A 14,524-nucleotide genomic window follows, 5' to 3' on the forward strand; every position below is an offset into this window, starting at 1 on the left:
CTGACAATCTCTTCATTTTACCCTCACACTTAATTGATAGTTTGTCAGGGTTCGTACATCTAGATCAAAAATAATTTTCCTTCAGAATTTTGAAGGTGTTGTTTTATTTATTTCTTCTTTTCAGAGTTGCTGGGAAGTCCACAGTCTTTCTGATTCCCAGTCCTTCATATGTGACCTAATTGTTTTTTCATCTTTGGAAACTTTCAGCATCGTCTCTTTGTTGACATTTCACAATGAGTTGCCTCAGTATGAGTCTACTTTTATTTATTTTTCTAGGTAGTTGGTAAACTGTTTCAATCTATCTTTCCATTACAGAAATTTTTCTCGAAAAATTTCACTGATGCTTTATTTTTCTCATTTCCTTTTAGACCTCTTGCTTTTTGAATTTTAGACCACTTGTATGGTTCCTCTTACATTCATCTTTGTCTTCTATTCACAACTTCTTCCTTTCTCTTTTGCTTCTTTTGTTCAAACAAAATCTCTGGTTCTTATTACATGATTACATTAATTTTTATCTCCCTGATGATATTAATAAAAGCTTTTGGAGTTTCTGAAGTTTTCTTCTCTCTGCAAATTTTTGTCTCAACCAAGTTGTTTTGTGTGATGCGTGTGCACAAGGGGAAAAGGTTTCTTTTCTGTTCTACATATACCAGTTTGGAAGCTTTCCTCAAAGGTCTGGCAAATTTTATACTTAAGGGCAAGACACTCTTAAGCTGATTTAATATTCTGAGTGCATGAATGGGGACTGTAAATTGTCAATTTCACGATAGAGTGATTCGGCTAGACAATTTTAATAGGAAATCTCTGCCGTCAATACCTTTGTATCTTTCTTTTGGCAAAGGAATATTTCCCGTGGAAGATTTCTTTTTACTTCTTGCCTGGAAGCTAATGTTCTGGGAGCAAAGTGGACACAGAGAGCTAGGGGTGTTTGCTTTCAGTACGCATAAAGTGACTTTTTTCATTAAGACACTCACACTATCAAATATGCCTGCTGCCGCTTGAGGCCTGGTGTTTCACACATTTTAGGCAATAAACTGGGGAAGGACAGCCTGGCATAGTGAGCTAGGGAACTGACAATCTGTCCATTTCTTAAAAAAATACTTTGAGTTAATCTTCTTTATCTACTCTTCTTCCCTCTCACTTCTTAAGGTACCTAATAAGACCAAATGTTGTGCCTTTGGGGATCATGTGCCATAAATCTGGGCTGAGTTTTAGTTTTCCCTACTGCTGACTTAGTCATTCCATTCCTTGGGTATCTAAGTCATTTACCACAAATTCATCTACTTCCTAGGTCCCAAATTTGTTTCTTCTCTCTTGTGCTTCTTTTCCATTAAGATGACATACATCTAGCTATACACTATTGATTTAGGATCAGTTGTATGCATGTGATTGTTCTACTCTCTTTCCCTGGAGGATCTGGGATACTTTCAGAGAAAGTAGCATTTGTGAAGGACTTTGAACAGTGTCAGATTTTTCATTGACACCAGTGAGGAAGAAAAACACAAGCAGCAAAAGAGATGTGAGCACTTTTATGGAGAATTCAGGAAATGTTGACCATGGCTAAGACATTGTTGGCAGGAGCAAGAACAATATAGTTTTTAGATTGGAAAAATGGTGACCAGCAATTAATGAGACTTATGAAGAGTATATTTTGGCACTTTAAAACTCGTGTGTATCCCACAATGGACCAAGTTGTCTCAATGATGCATCCTTCTCTGTAACTGCTAAGCACTCAGGTGGACAGCGATAGGCAAAGTTTCAAATTGCTGGGTCTACAAAAAATGCCAATAATTTTTAGCGTATATATGTAATATTTTTAAGCTACTTGATCTCAGGTAAGGGTTGAGAATCAGAGGAATGAGGAGGAGAAGGAGAAAGAAAGAAAAAAAGGTAGAGAAAGAAGAGACGCAAAGAGAAAACCTCACAACACTGATGACATCATGGCTGTGTTTTAAAACTGAGCCTTAAGTCTGTAAGAGTCATTTCTGTTCTATTTCAACAGGGAGAAATGTGCTGAGCTCTTGGGGTCGTTGACTAACAGGTCTACCAGATGGATCCTGAGTTTGGCTGCAGGAGCAGAGCATTCCATTGCAGGGTTTAAGATGCAACAATGCATTATTAAACCTGTTTGTAACACAATGTGCAAGACGACATCATGTCCCTGGGTGTATGCGACCTCAACAAAAATGTGTGCCCTGCTGTGTGGGAACTGTGAACCCCAGTATAGAAAGTTAGGCATAAATTATAGTACCTTATTAATAGCTGCTCATCTACCCATTATACTTTTCTCTCTCCTCCTAAATCCAAAGTGTTCTTTAAAAGAGGAAGAAAAATATTCTATGCAATTCTACATCAAAAATATGTAACCAAGAAATGATAAATAAGCATCTGAAATGAAAGAAAAATGGATATAGCCTTAAGAGATTGATTTTTAGTCTGAAATCTCAGTCATAGTCTGCCAGGAAATAAAAGCCATTGAATATCTAGAACAGTAGGACTTTAATGCAGGGAATTGGCTACACTGGTGATAGAAGAGCTAGGAAACCTAATGGGACAATGAAACAACTCAGAAATTAGCAGTGGCAGGAAGACGCTACCACCTCTGAGCTGGACATATGAAGTGTGGGAGAGCCTACTAGGCAGGTGGGAGAGACACAGGTGCTGCCCAAAGAAGTCATGAGAGGTGGGAAGAGAAGTGGCCTGGCCTTCCTTCCATTTCTTCTACCCTGCAACTTCCTACCAGTGTTTCTTTCTCATAGGATGAGTCCAGGGAAAAGCCAGTGATGTAAGAGCCTGGGAAACCTGGCTCTGCAAAGCAAAGCAGAGTAGGGGAGGGTGAGAAATGGATCTGAAGACAAACAGGTTCAGAACCAGCACATCGAGAAAGATCAATGTGGCCATAAAGGGGAGAGGATCAGTGTCTACGAAATCATCACTCATCTGAACACAGTGAAGAGATGGTTATTCATCAGATCTAGAATTAGATGTGGAAGAATTAGGAGCAAACTTTAAAAGTGAACAGCGTAGAGGGCAATCACCTCTATCACCCTTATAGCCAGAACATTGGATTGGAGTCTTGCAATGGGCCCGCCTAGTATGTCTCACTGTCTTTCAGTTATTATGCACTGATTAAAATGAAGAATGGACAACATTAATGGAAAACATTATTTTGGCAGGAAAAACTAAAATTTGAATTTCATAGATGTCTTTGTTGTTGATGCTATTATTGCTAATAATAATGATATCCAGTACTCATACATGCATTTGTAACTCAATAATTCACTGCTAGCAATCATGCTATTTTCATGGGTCAATCCTGTTCCCAGACATTCCTACTGTAAGATTGAAGCAATTTCTTTAAAAGTGATATTCAACAGTTGACTGTTGAGGCAATGTTCTGTTATTAACTAACATGTAATTAGTTCATTAAAAAATACCTCAACTGAATAGGATGTAACTTAATACAATCTACCAAAGTGGAGAAATCCACAGTTTTTCACAAATGGCAGCAAAATTACAGTGCAGGGAAACTGGAAATGAGAAGATGCCAGCTGGCAGGACACTAAGTGTTTCAGATTACTCTGTGTTTATGACCTCTGTGTTCTAGAAAAAAAAAAAATAATTAGATTATGCTGTTTGAGAATCTTGGAATGCCATGGCTCTGTGCCAGGCTTATCAGAACCACACATCTGAAGTTTAATTAAGCTCTTTTAAATTTCACCATTATTTCTGAGTTTTGAAAAAGCAATAAATGCAGGAACTAATAAATAACAGCAGAAGAATGCTGAGATTCCCTCAGATGGCAGCCTTCAGTATAAAATTATGGACTGCTTCAAAGACTACTATACACTCGTGTTATTGAACATAAACATGATATGAAGCACTACTCTCTGTTCAAGAGGCTTTGGAAAATAAACGGGTGCAATATAGGGGCTGTAATTGTACAATCTTATTATGTTGTTTTGAAAATTCAAGTCATTGTTCAATAACATGTCTATATCTCAGGCTGGGGTCAAACTGGGGAAAGGCACATGAATTCCAGCATAGGGAGAGGGAAGCAAGGGAGATTTGCTTCTTGCTCACTTTGATGAGAGAATCTTACTGTCTGAATTTTTAGCTAGTTACTTTACACAGGAGAAAAGCAGCTCAAGTCATAATACAAATGGGCTTAAATTTATTTAATTTTTTGTTTTTTAATGGCAATAAAACATACATTATTAAAATTTACCATTCTCGTCATTTTTAAGTGCACAGTTCAGTGGCATTAAGTACTTTCACATTATGCAAACTTCAAGCACAATCCATCTCCAGCATTTGGCTTAAAGTTATTTTGCTAATTGCTTTCCAAAACAAAAAAACTTTTAAAAATTTTCCTAGGAATAGTTGGTCACGGTCTGAAAATATGGAAGACGCTACATCTGTGTCTATGCATGTAGGAGCCAGTATGATCTTGCCTCACGGCCCTGCAACTGAAGGATCTAAGGGGTTTGACTGTATACTTAGAAAAATGGGCTGTGATTGAATAATAGTTTTCAGTCAGACTTGAGAATATTAACCCTTTTTGAGAAAGTCAACAAATTTGGCAAAACAAACACTGATATGACTAACTGCTTTGATTAAAGAGTTTTATTAATTCATTCAAAATATCTAGTGAGCCCTTATTTATTCTAGATATTGTTCTAGGCGTGTACTAAATCTTCACTTCCAAAGATCTTATATTCCAGTAGGAAAGACAAGGTACCGATAAATATACCATAGATGGTGATAAATGCTATGATGCAAAACAAGTATGGATAAGAAAAGTGAAAGCAAATTTGGTTCTTTCTTTCCTATTTCTTCCCATTTATAATTTTTAGAGACAAAAACAGAATACTTTCTTAGAATGGAAACCCCATTTATCTAAAAAGACATTGGATCTTATTCCTTGCTGTGCCCTCACTCTGGTACACGAGGTGATAGGCTAAGGAGATGAGGCTAAACAGGTCACAGTAGGAAAGCCTTGTGTTGCTTTGCTCTCCTCTCTCTGTTTCTCAGTTTTTTCAGCATTTTGATTCTTTTTACTCTTCTTCCTTCATTTCATTGAAAAAGCAGGTAACTAAGGATATATATCTACTCATTTCTCCAACAAATATGAATTAGAAATCTGCTATTATGGAGCAGTGTGCCAGCTGCTGCAGGGAGTCAGGAATGCATAAGGCACAGATTATCTCCTCAGAATGCATTGGCATTTATTAGGTTGGTGCAAAAGTCATTACAGTTTTGCCACTACTTTTAATGCAAAAGCTGCAATTACTTTTGCACCAATCTATTAGATATGTAGTTGTAGAAGGAGGCAACCAATGCTACGTGTTCACATGAACAGCAGAGATGACACATGCTTTGAGGCTTTCAGGAGATACCAAGGCAACTTCTATTAAGGAAATCTTGGAATAATTCATAGAAAAGGTAACTGTAGAGATGGAGTTTGCCAGATGAGCAGCACAGAATTATGAAAGAAGAGAGGTTCTCAATAGAGAAAATGTGACCAATATGTCCACTGTGCAGAAAAGTGGAGGGGGAGAAAGACTGAACAAGGTTTGCTCACAAGTTAGTATATTTGAGAGAGTATCTGTGTGTTGAGGGGGGAAGTGAGGGGGAATCTGACAGAAAATTAAAATTTAGGAAGTCAACTGTTTGATCTAAATAATACTAACTCGCATACTTGGCTGACTTTACCATGGAATTAAGCTCATGTATTCATCCATTCAATAGATATTAATGTATTGCCTATTGGGCCTGTCGTAGGGATACAATAGTGAACGAAACAAATTTCCAAGTTCTAAATCCATAGAGCAAGCTTGAAACTCCTGAGCAGCAGCTGATGCTCCAGTCCACAGGTAGAACTTCTTCTTCAGAGAGACTTCAGTGCTGTTCTTAAGGCTTTCAATTGACTGGATCAGTTCCACCCAGAAAATCCAGGATAATTTCATTCACATAAAGTCAACTTGAGTGTAGATGACTACCAAATAACTTTACAGCATCACATCTACCAAATACCTTTATAGCATCACCTCGATGAGTGTTTGCCTAAATAACTGGGTACCATAGCCTGGCCACGTTGACACCTAAAACTGACCATCACAGATGACTCACCAGTTTTTACCCAGTAACAAACTGACTGGCTTTGTGTAGACTATGACAACCCTTTCCTCTACCTTCTGTTTTTTTAACTGGCTTTTTTGAATTATGCAGACGACTTCAGACTTGGATTTCCTGCCTGGCAGGCTATAGTCAGGTTCCAAATGACAAAATATTAATTAGGAGGACTGCACACGATCTTGTTTGCAAATTCATTAGCACGGGGAGCTTGGCTGCGGCAGTTGTTTGTCCTGATGCCAAGAGGGTACATTTCAGCCCCCAAATAGCAGGCATCTGGATCTCATGTCCAACTTTGTGGCCGTTCTAATCTTCATCTCTTTAACATAAGAAGAGTGGTTCTGCTTGCACTGCTGCCCACAATTCAATATTAAAATACTCCTTTAAGAACAAAATAGTGCCTGTGTGACTTGGTGTGTGTCATGGGGAAATTCTAGGGAGGAGAAATAACTGCTATCCAGTTCATCCTATTGACCCCAATGAACTCTGTTCAATAAATATTTGCAGAGGGACTGAATGCCAAAGCATGTCTTGAGTTTATGCAACTTGGTGCTAAAATTGTGTTACTACAAACTTTATCTTGGAGAACTCATGATAGGTGGTGAAATTGCTCCGAACCTAGGAAGCCGCTATTGGCCAAATTATGTGCTGTTGGAGAGAAATATTTCCTGTGTATTCAAAAAAAGTGGGGGCTAGGCATGACTAATATGGTAAGAATGTTCTCATCTTCTCCAGGAGAAGAATGGAGTCAGGTAGAGCTTTGTAACAATCCGTGGTCACAAACCTCAGTAGACACCCAGGTCATTAACTAACCACATGCATGTGGCACATGGAATGGAACATCCCAGAGCTCTGAAACCACAGGCATCTCTCTGCTGGATTAAAGGAAGCAATTTCACAGGCCCAGACAGAAAAAGGATGTGGTGATTTTTCAAACGATTCTGATTTATAGTCAATAAGGTGCAAGGTTATGATACACAGAGTAAATGAATCATTTACACTCCTCCTCATCACTCCCTTCCAGAAGTCCTGGCTTCTGCTGGTTTCTAGGAAGATACCAAGAGTGTCACCTTTATGAGCACTATGCCTGGTCTTTGTATCTGTCACCCAGCCTCCCATCTGTGAATTGATTCTTCAGAAACCCCTGACTTTGGTTACTAGCCAAGCCAGGGTGTGATATTTTTTCCTGTGTAATTAACAACAACAACAAAAAGCCTTGCCCATTTACTTTTGCCAGCTATCTGAAAGTTCAAAAGGTAAAGAACATTTCCCTCCACAAATAAACCATGGAATGTATTTGGAAATTGAGTTTTCATCGTAGTTGCTGTGTGGAGCCACTTATTCCACTGCTGAAGAAAGTGAAATGGTAGTTCTTTCCTGAAAGGGGGAAAAAACCCAGAAACTTTGTATTTAGAATTTCACATCTATGGTAGAGGCTCTAGGAATTTGTGGTCATCATTCTGACATTGATTTAGGCTAGTACACCCTCAGATGGGAGGTATTTATCATACCCACTGGTATAATGGAAGTTCAAATTTCTACTGAGAGAAAATAATAAGATAAAGGTATGGTCATTTTGAGAACTTCTGATGATAGGCCATGATGGTACTTCATAAACCGACCTATCCTTAGCAAAAGACTCTTTTTATACATTGCATTTTTAATTTATAATGATGTAAAGCTGAATGCCGTATTTCCTGTGTAGGGCTGCCCATTAGAAAACAGGCCTCCTGTCCATAGAACTTGGTAGAAAACCCTAAAGTATCCCCTTTCATGATGATCCAAGAGTCCAGATGCCACATTTTGTACCATTTTATGAAGGAAGTGGTATTTGAATTGAATGCTGAAATGCAAGGAGGATTTAAACGACAGGGAAGGATATAACTTAAGTGTCTATCATCTGTCTGATCTCATCTCCCAACATTCTGAGGCTATTTTTCAAGTATTTAAGAAAACAGGCTTGAATCCCCATCTTGCATACAGTACAAGGTCTATCACCCTTCCTCAGCATACCTCAGAGGTCTTTAAGGGTCTATGCGTCCTTTGATCACCATTACCTATAATGTCTCGCTTCCACTGAGTTCTCAGTCTCTTCTGTGTCTCATCTTCTCAAGCAATTTTTTTTTCCAGCCCTATATCAGTGTGGTTCTCAGTTTCTGAAGAGACCACTGATATAAAGCTGTTCAACATTCAGATTTTAAGATCACCAAGAAGAGTTGCAACATGGCACAGAAGTGGCAACATCTTAGATTTTATACCATATATTGATATGGTTTGGTTCTACGTCCCCACCCAAATCTCATGCTGAATTGTAATTCCCAGCGTTGAAGGAGGGGCCTGGTGAGAAGTGATTGAATCATGGGGGTGGACTTCCCCCTTGCTCTTCTTGTGATAGAGTTCTCTGAGATCTGCTTCTTTAATAGTGTGTAGCACCTCTCCCTTACCCCTTCTCTCCTCCTGGCCATGCAAAGACGTGCTTACTTCCCCTTAGCCTCTGCCATGATTATAAGTTTCCCGAGGCCTTGCAGAGGCAGAAGCCTATACAACCAGCAGAACCATGAGCCAATTAAACCTCTTTTCTTTATGAATTACCCAGTTTTGGGTATTTCTTTATATCCGTGCGAGAATGGACTAATAAATATATCCCTCATCCAATTTCTGTGGTCCTCTCAGCCACAGGAGATATCTTACTAGCTTTTCTATTTAGGATGTCACTGGTCATTAATCTGGGGCCATAGTTAGAGTAAGAGAAGGCTGATGTAATAAACAATAAAACATCTCCTGATGTTATGACTCAAAGAACTAAAAAACTTTCTTTTTCACTTAGCAGTCTGAATTAAGTTTTCCAGGCTAGGTTTTGGCTCTGCTCTATATAATCATTCAGGGACCTGGCTGTTAGTGAGTTGTTGCTTTGCTGGTCTCTGGGACTTGTATTGTTTACATGGACAGGGCTGGCACACCCCAGTGGTTACATCCAGCATAAAAGGGGAAGATAATGCCTACTGTCTATTCTCTGGCTTAGAAGTGGCACACCCTACTTTTGCTCACATTCCCTGGGCGAGAATTCAGTCATAAGACCAAACTAACCTCAAGGAGTCTGGGAAATGTAGTACCAACACAGGTGGCCACTTGTTTATCCCAATCTCCTTTACTACAAAGGAAGGTGAGAATAAATGTTGGTGAAGAACTAGGCATTCTTGCTACATCTTTCTCTTGTCTTTCAGAAACTTCTTCCCTTGGACTCAACTTTTTTTCTCTACTTCTCAGCAGCTAAGTCCTAGATTTGTGTCCCATTTTAAATGCAAAACAATTTGGTTTCTCATATTTTTAACACTCTCCTTCCAGACCAGACTCAGTGGCCTCAATTTTTTTTTTTTTTTTTTTTTTTTTTTTTTTTGAGATGGAGTCTCTCTCTGTCACCCAGGCTGGAGTGCACTGGCACAATCTTGGCTCACTGCAACCTTCATCTCCCAGGTTCAAGTGATCCTCTTGCCTTAGCCTCCTGAGTAGCCGAGATTACGGGTGCACGACACCATGTTCTGCTAATTCTGTATTTCTAGTAGAGACAGGGTTTCCCCATGTTGGCCAGGCTGGTCTCGAACATCTGACCTCAGGTGATCCACCTGCTTCAGCCTCCCAAAGTGCTGGGATTACAGGCATGAACCACCGGGCCTGGCTAGTGGCCTCAACTTTTAACAGAACAACCTGGTAAGCTCTTTTGCTATACAAAGAATCAACTACCACCGAGGTAAGTATTCCCTGTTCCTAAAGGCAGTCATCAACCCCTTATTTTGCTTGGTGTGTGCATGTGACTTCCCCACTCATGTACAAGCATGAAAGTAGTAATTATTCCTCTCTGCTGCATAAGGGACTGCATGCAGTGGAGTAAAGGGAGTGAGTATTCCCTGAAAAGGAAACATTGAAACAAAAAAGTGGAGAGAGGAAAGCATGGAGTAAATTCAGAAGTCAGAGATGGGTCTGGTTGACCTGGCTCATAGGCTACGAGAGTCCTGAAAAAGACGTCTTAAGTCAGCATCCCCTCCACACCCACCAAACCTGTGACAAGGAAGCCATATAGCTATTAACAGCCCCACCTGGGTCACTTGGAGAAAGCAAGAGGCAGATTTCAAAAGAAGACACTGGCAGCATGTACATATCCACTGTGACAGGAAGTGATGGCATGTGGATTCTGAAAGATTGTAAGATGAATCACATCTAATGAAAGGACTCAATTAATGCAGAACCTCAAGTTCTGTTAGGTGGGCTGGCTTACAGAATATGGAAACATTCTGTTGGGACTCAGATCTCGAATGTTAGAAACCCAGCAAGGTGAAAGAGTGACAGATGGGGCTTCCCTGTGGGCTTTGTCATTCCCATGTCATTCATGGTGACACTCATATGCCACTTGCTTCAGCCTGGTCATAGGGGCATACAACCCTCTCAGATATACCTACTGGGCAGGGTGAAAGGTAAGCACCCACAGCCATCCCTGTGGATTGTCCTAAACCTTGTGACGCTTCTATGAACCAGTTTAGTGGGTCCTCCAGTAGCCTGCAGAGAGGTGTGAAGAGGCTAATACTTCCATATAGTATTGCAGAAAAAAAATTGAAAGCACTTAGTCCATACTTAAAAGGACCTTATCTTGTAAACATCTTGTATTATAAGTTCATTCACTTATTTAAAAATTAATATATATATTTACACTCTGACTATATGATCAGCATTGTGTTAGAATCTGGGAATATAAAATTATTCAGAAAAAAATGCTTATATATTTTTCTCCCTCACCAGAATTCAGTTCTTCTAGGGTGGATACCCTGCCTGCCTTATTCACAACTGTGCCTCCAATACCTAGAAAAATTTCTGGTATACAGCAGGCACTCAATTAATGTGGTTTGATTAGATAAATGAGGACAATCACTGTCTTCAAGAAGATGAAAGTCCAGTGGAGGAGAAAGATGTGTAAGCACAATGCAGTGTAGTAAGTTCTGTGACACAGGAAATCATAAAACTGTATGTCAACAAACAGAGGGTGGGGGTGAGGGAGGAGTGAATAAGGCTTCCAAAAGATGACACAATGTGGGACATTAATGGATGAACAGAACATTGCCCATTTGTGCCATGGTTCTCCTCCCTTATTCCTCTCTTTGAGGATGCTAGATTTCATGTGTTCTCTTTTGATGGCTTGGGACAATGGGCAGAGAGGGAATACTCTGGGCCTGCTGTGTCCTGGGTGTGGCTGTGTGGCTCTTTCTGTAGCTGTGCCAGGGGAATGACTTTACAGGATCTCAGCAAGAAGCCCAGGGGACTATAACTTGTGGGATCTTGGCAGAACTGTCTCAGTGCTAAGGTCAGAACTGGGGAAAGATGTTGTAATTGCCTTAAAGGCACGTGGACTCAAAGGCAACACGGACGTTGAACACAGCTCCTTTTGCAGACTGCACTTGTAGGGAAGTGAATGGGAGCTTTTCCCATGTGTGGCCAAATAGATGGGGTTAAATACGATTAAGCCCAAACACGTAAACACGAAATTCCCAAGTTAATGGTGATGTAATATTCTGTTAGAGTTAGGCCAGATTACAGCTGATTGTGTTGCTTCATATTGGAACCTGGTCCAAAATGTTGATTCCTCTTATAAATCCTGTAGTCATCCCCAGGAATAGCAAGATCCACCAAAAAGAAGCTTTTCTAAAGTTTCTAGAGAGTTTCAATGAGAGATTTCTTAGCAACACCTGGAAAAACCACAAACAACACAACTGGCCCTTGGGGAGCCCCAGGAAAATGCCACCTATCTAGAGTAGGGTGCCTGCTGCACCCTTCTCAGGCATCCTGAGAGCGCAGGCCTGGGTTGAACGTGCTCTGCCCCACATCCTAACAGGGAAGAAAAACATGAGGCCATTAAACAAAAAGGAAAAATAATACCACACCTCGTTGAAATCACATCCAACTGGGGCTAGGGGTCGATCTGCAATTCCTCATCCTTTCTGGTCTTCATTCAGCAGCCACTGACACCCCCACAAGCTGGATTCTTTCTCCAGGGCAACAAATGCTCAATTCATCAGGGAACCGAAGCACAGCTCCTGTGCTATTTCTCCAGGATCCTTACAAACATTGAATATAAGTGGAAACCAAATACATACTATTTTCGGAAGTGAACAGATTTTCACCCTAGTATAGGATGTTGATCCTTATCACTCCCTTCCACATAGAGAGTGTCCCTTCTTCACACCTTGCTCCTAGTGACTTCAAAGGAAGCCTGGAAGGAGCCCCTTAACATAGGTTACCCTGCTGTGTTCCAACCATAGTGTTTCTGACAGCACTTAAGTGCAAAAGCAAATGTTTCATCTAGGTAAGGACCTAAAATAATGAAGCTTGGCTTTTTAAAAGATTAGGTATAAGAAAGGAACATGCTGCAGGAAGTCATAACAGTAAGAGTTATCATGATGTGTATATGCAGCATCTGGATTCTAGGGATTATGCCAATAAGCACAGCAGTGTTGTTAAGGCCCTGGGCACAATTAAATCTCAACTCCGAGTTAATTAAAAAAAAAAAAAAAAAACTGAACATAGTTCTTTAATTTTGAATCTGAGTCCATTTTGTAAAGCTGTTAGAATTGAATAAAAGCTGGCAAATGATTCCATGTTAAAAGGTGAGATGTTTTCTTGTTTGATTAAAAATATACAGTAGACTCTATACACTCAATTTAAATATAGCAGAGAGTTAAGAATGAAAATGCTTGTTATTGCTCACATTAGCCAGGTATGGTGGTATGTGTCTGTAGCCCCAGCTACTTGGGAGGCTGAGGCAGGAGAACTGCTTGAACCAGGGAGAGGCAGAGGTTGCAGTGAGCCGAGATCATACCACTGCACTCCAGCCTGGGGGACAGAGTGAGACTCTCTCTCTCTCTCTCTCTCTCTCTCTATATATATATATATATACACACACACACACACACACACACACAGCTTATGATATAGCTTATGTAATTTTCCTTATACCTACTTGTTTTCATTTGAGCGACTTGATGTTTTCTCAGTTTATGATGAGTTATTTATATCAGCAGATGATTCCTTGAGGTTTCATCGCCAGCTAGAAGATCTACAGCTCTATTATGTTTTTCAGAGGAATTCAAAATAACGCTGAAAACAAAAAGTCAGTCTGGTCACTAAAATGTCCCTTGAAGGTACCCTTTCTTTCTCATTTTTATAGCTCTGCCTGACCTTAAGCCTTCAGCACTTCCTGCCTTGATTATTACCATAGCTTTCTTATTGGGCTCCCTGTATTCCACACTATCTTCCTCCAATTCAATTATTTTTCTACCCCTTATTTTTCTAAATGTAGATCTAATTATTTTTCTTCTTTGCGTAAAATCTGGTCACGCTCCTTCTTTTTGAGACAGAGTCTTGCTCTGTAGCCCAGGCTGGAGTGCACTGGCACAATCTTGGCTCACTGCAAGCTTTGCCTCCCAGGTTCATGTCATTCTCCTGCCTCAGCCTCCTGAGTAGCTGGGACTACAGGCACCCACCACCATGCCCAGATAATTTTTTTTTTTTTTTGTATTTTTTAGTAGAGACAGAGTTTCACCATGTTAGCCAGGATGGTCTCGATCTTCTGACCTCATGATCCACCCGCCTCGGCCTCCCAAAGTGCTGGAATTACAGGCGTCAGCCAGTCATGCTCCTTCTTACAGGCCTTTCACAATGTAGTTCTAACTTGAATTTTCATCTAATCTCCTGTCATTCCTCAACATGAGATGTCTGACTGGTGGCAAGGGACATTAGCCATCCCACGTTCCTCGTGTACTTTCTCACCTACAAGGTAGTCCATGCTATTACTTCTCTATAGAATTCTCTACAGTTTTAGTTTTCTATTGCTGTAGAATCTTAAAAAAAAAAAAAAAAAACACTCAATGGCTAAGTGACTAAAACAACATCCATTTATTTTATGTAGATTAGAAGTCCAGGCCAGGCAGAGTTGGGTTCCCTGATTGGTATTCCACAAGGCTGAAGTCAAAGTGTCAGAGTCAGCTGGAGACTTGACTAGGGAAAGATCTGTTTCCAAGCAGTTTCAGATGCTCAGCAGAATTAACGTCCTTGTTGTAGCTGTAGGACCCAGGTTCCCATGATACTGCTAGCTGTTGACTAAGGTCTGCACTCAACTCTCAGAGGCTACTTTCAGGTCCTTGACACATGGTCCCCACCACAGCCCATCTCACACTTTCAATCTCTGTGACTTCAGGAAGGGCTCAGACCCTTTTAAATGTTCAACTGATTAGATAAGGCCCACCCAGATATCCATCTTTTTATTAACTCAACTGATTAGAGACCTTACTTACATCTGCAAAATTTCTTTTGCCATAGGTACAATGCGATCATAGGAGTAATATCT

Source organism: Colobus angolensis, unplaced genomic scaffold, assembly GCF_000951035.1.
Source record: "Colobus angolensis palliatus isolate OR3802 unplaced genomic scaffold, Cang.pa_1.0 Scaffold81, whole genome shotgun sequence".
Classification (NCBI taxonomy): Eukaryota; Metazoa; Chordata; class Mammalia; order Primates; family Cercopithecidae; genus Colobus; species Colobus angolensis.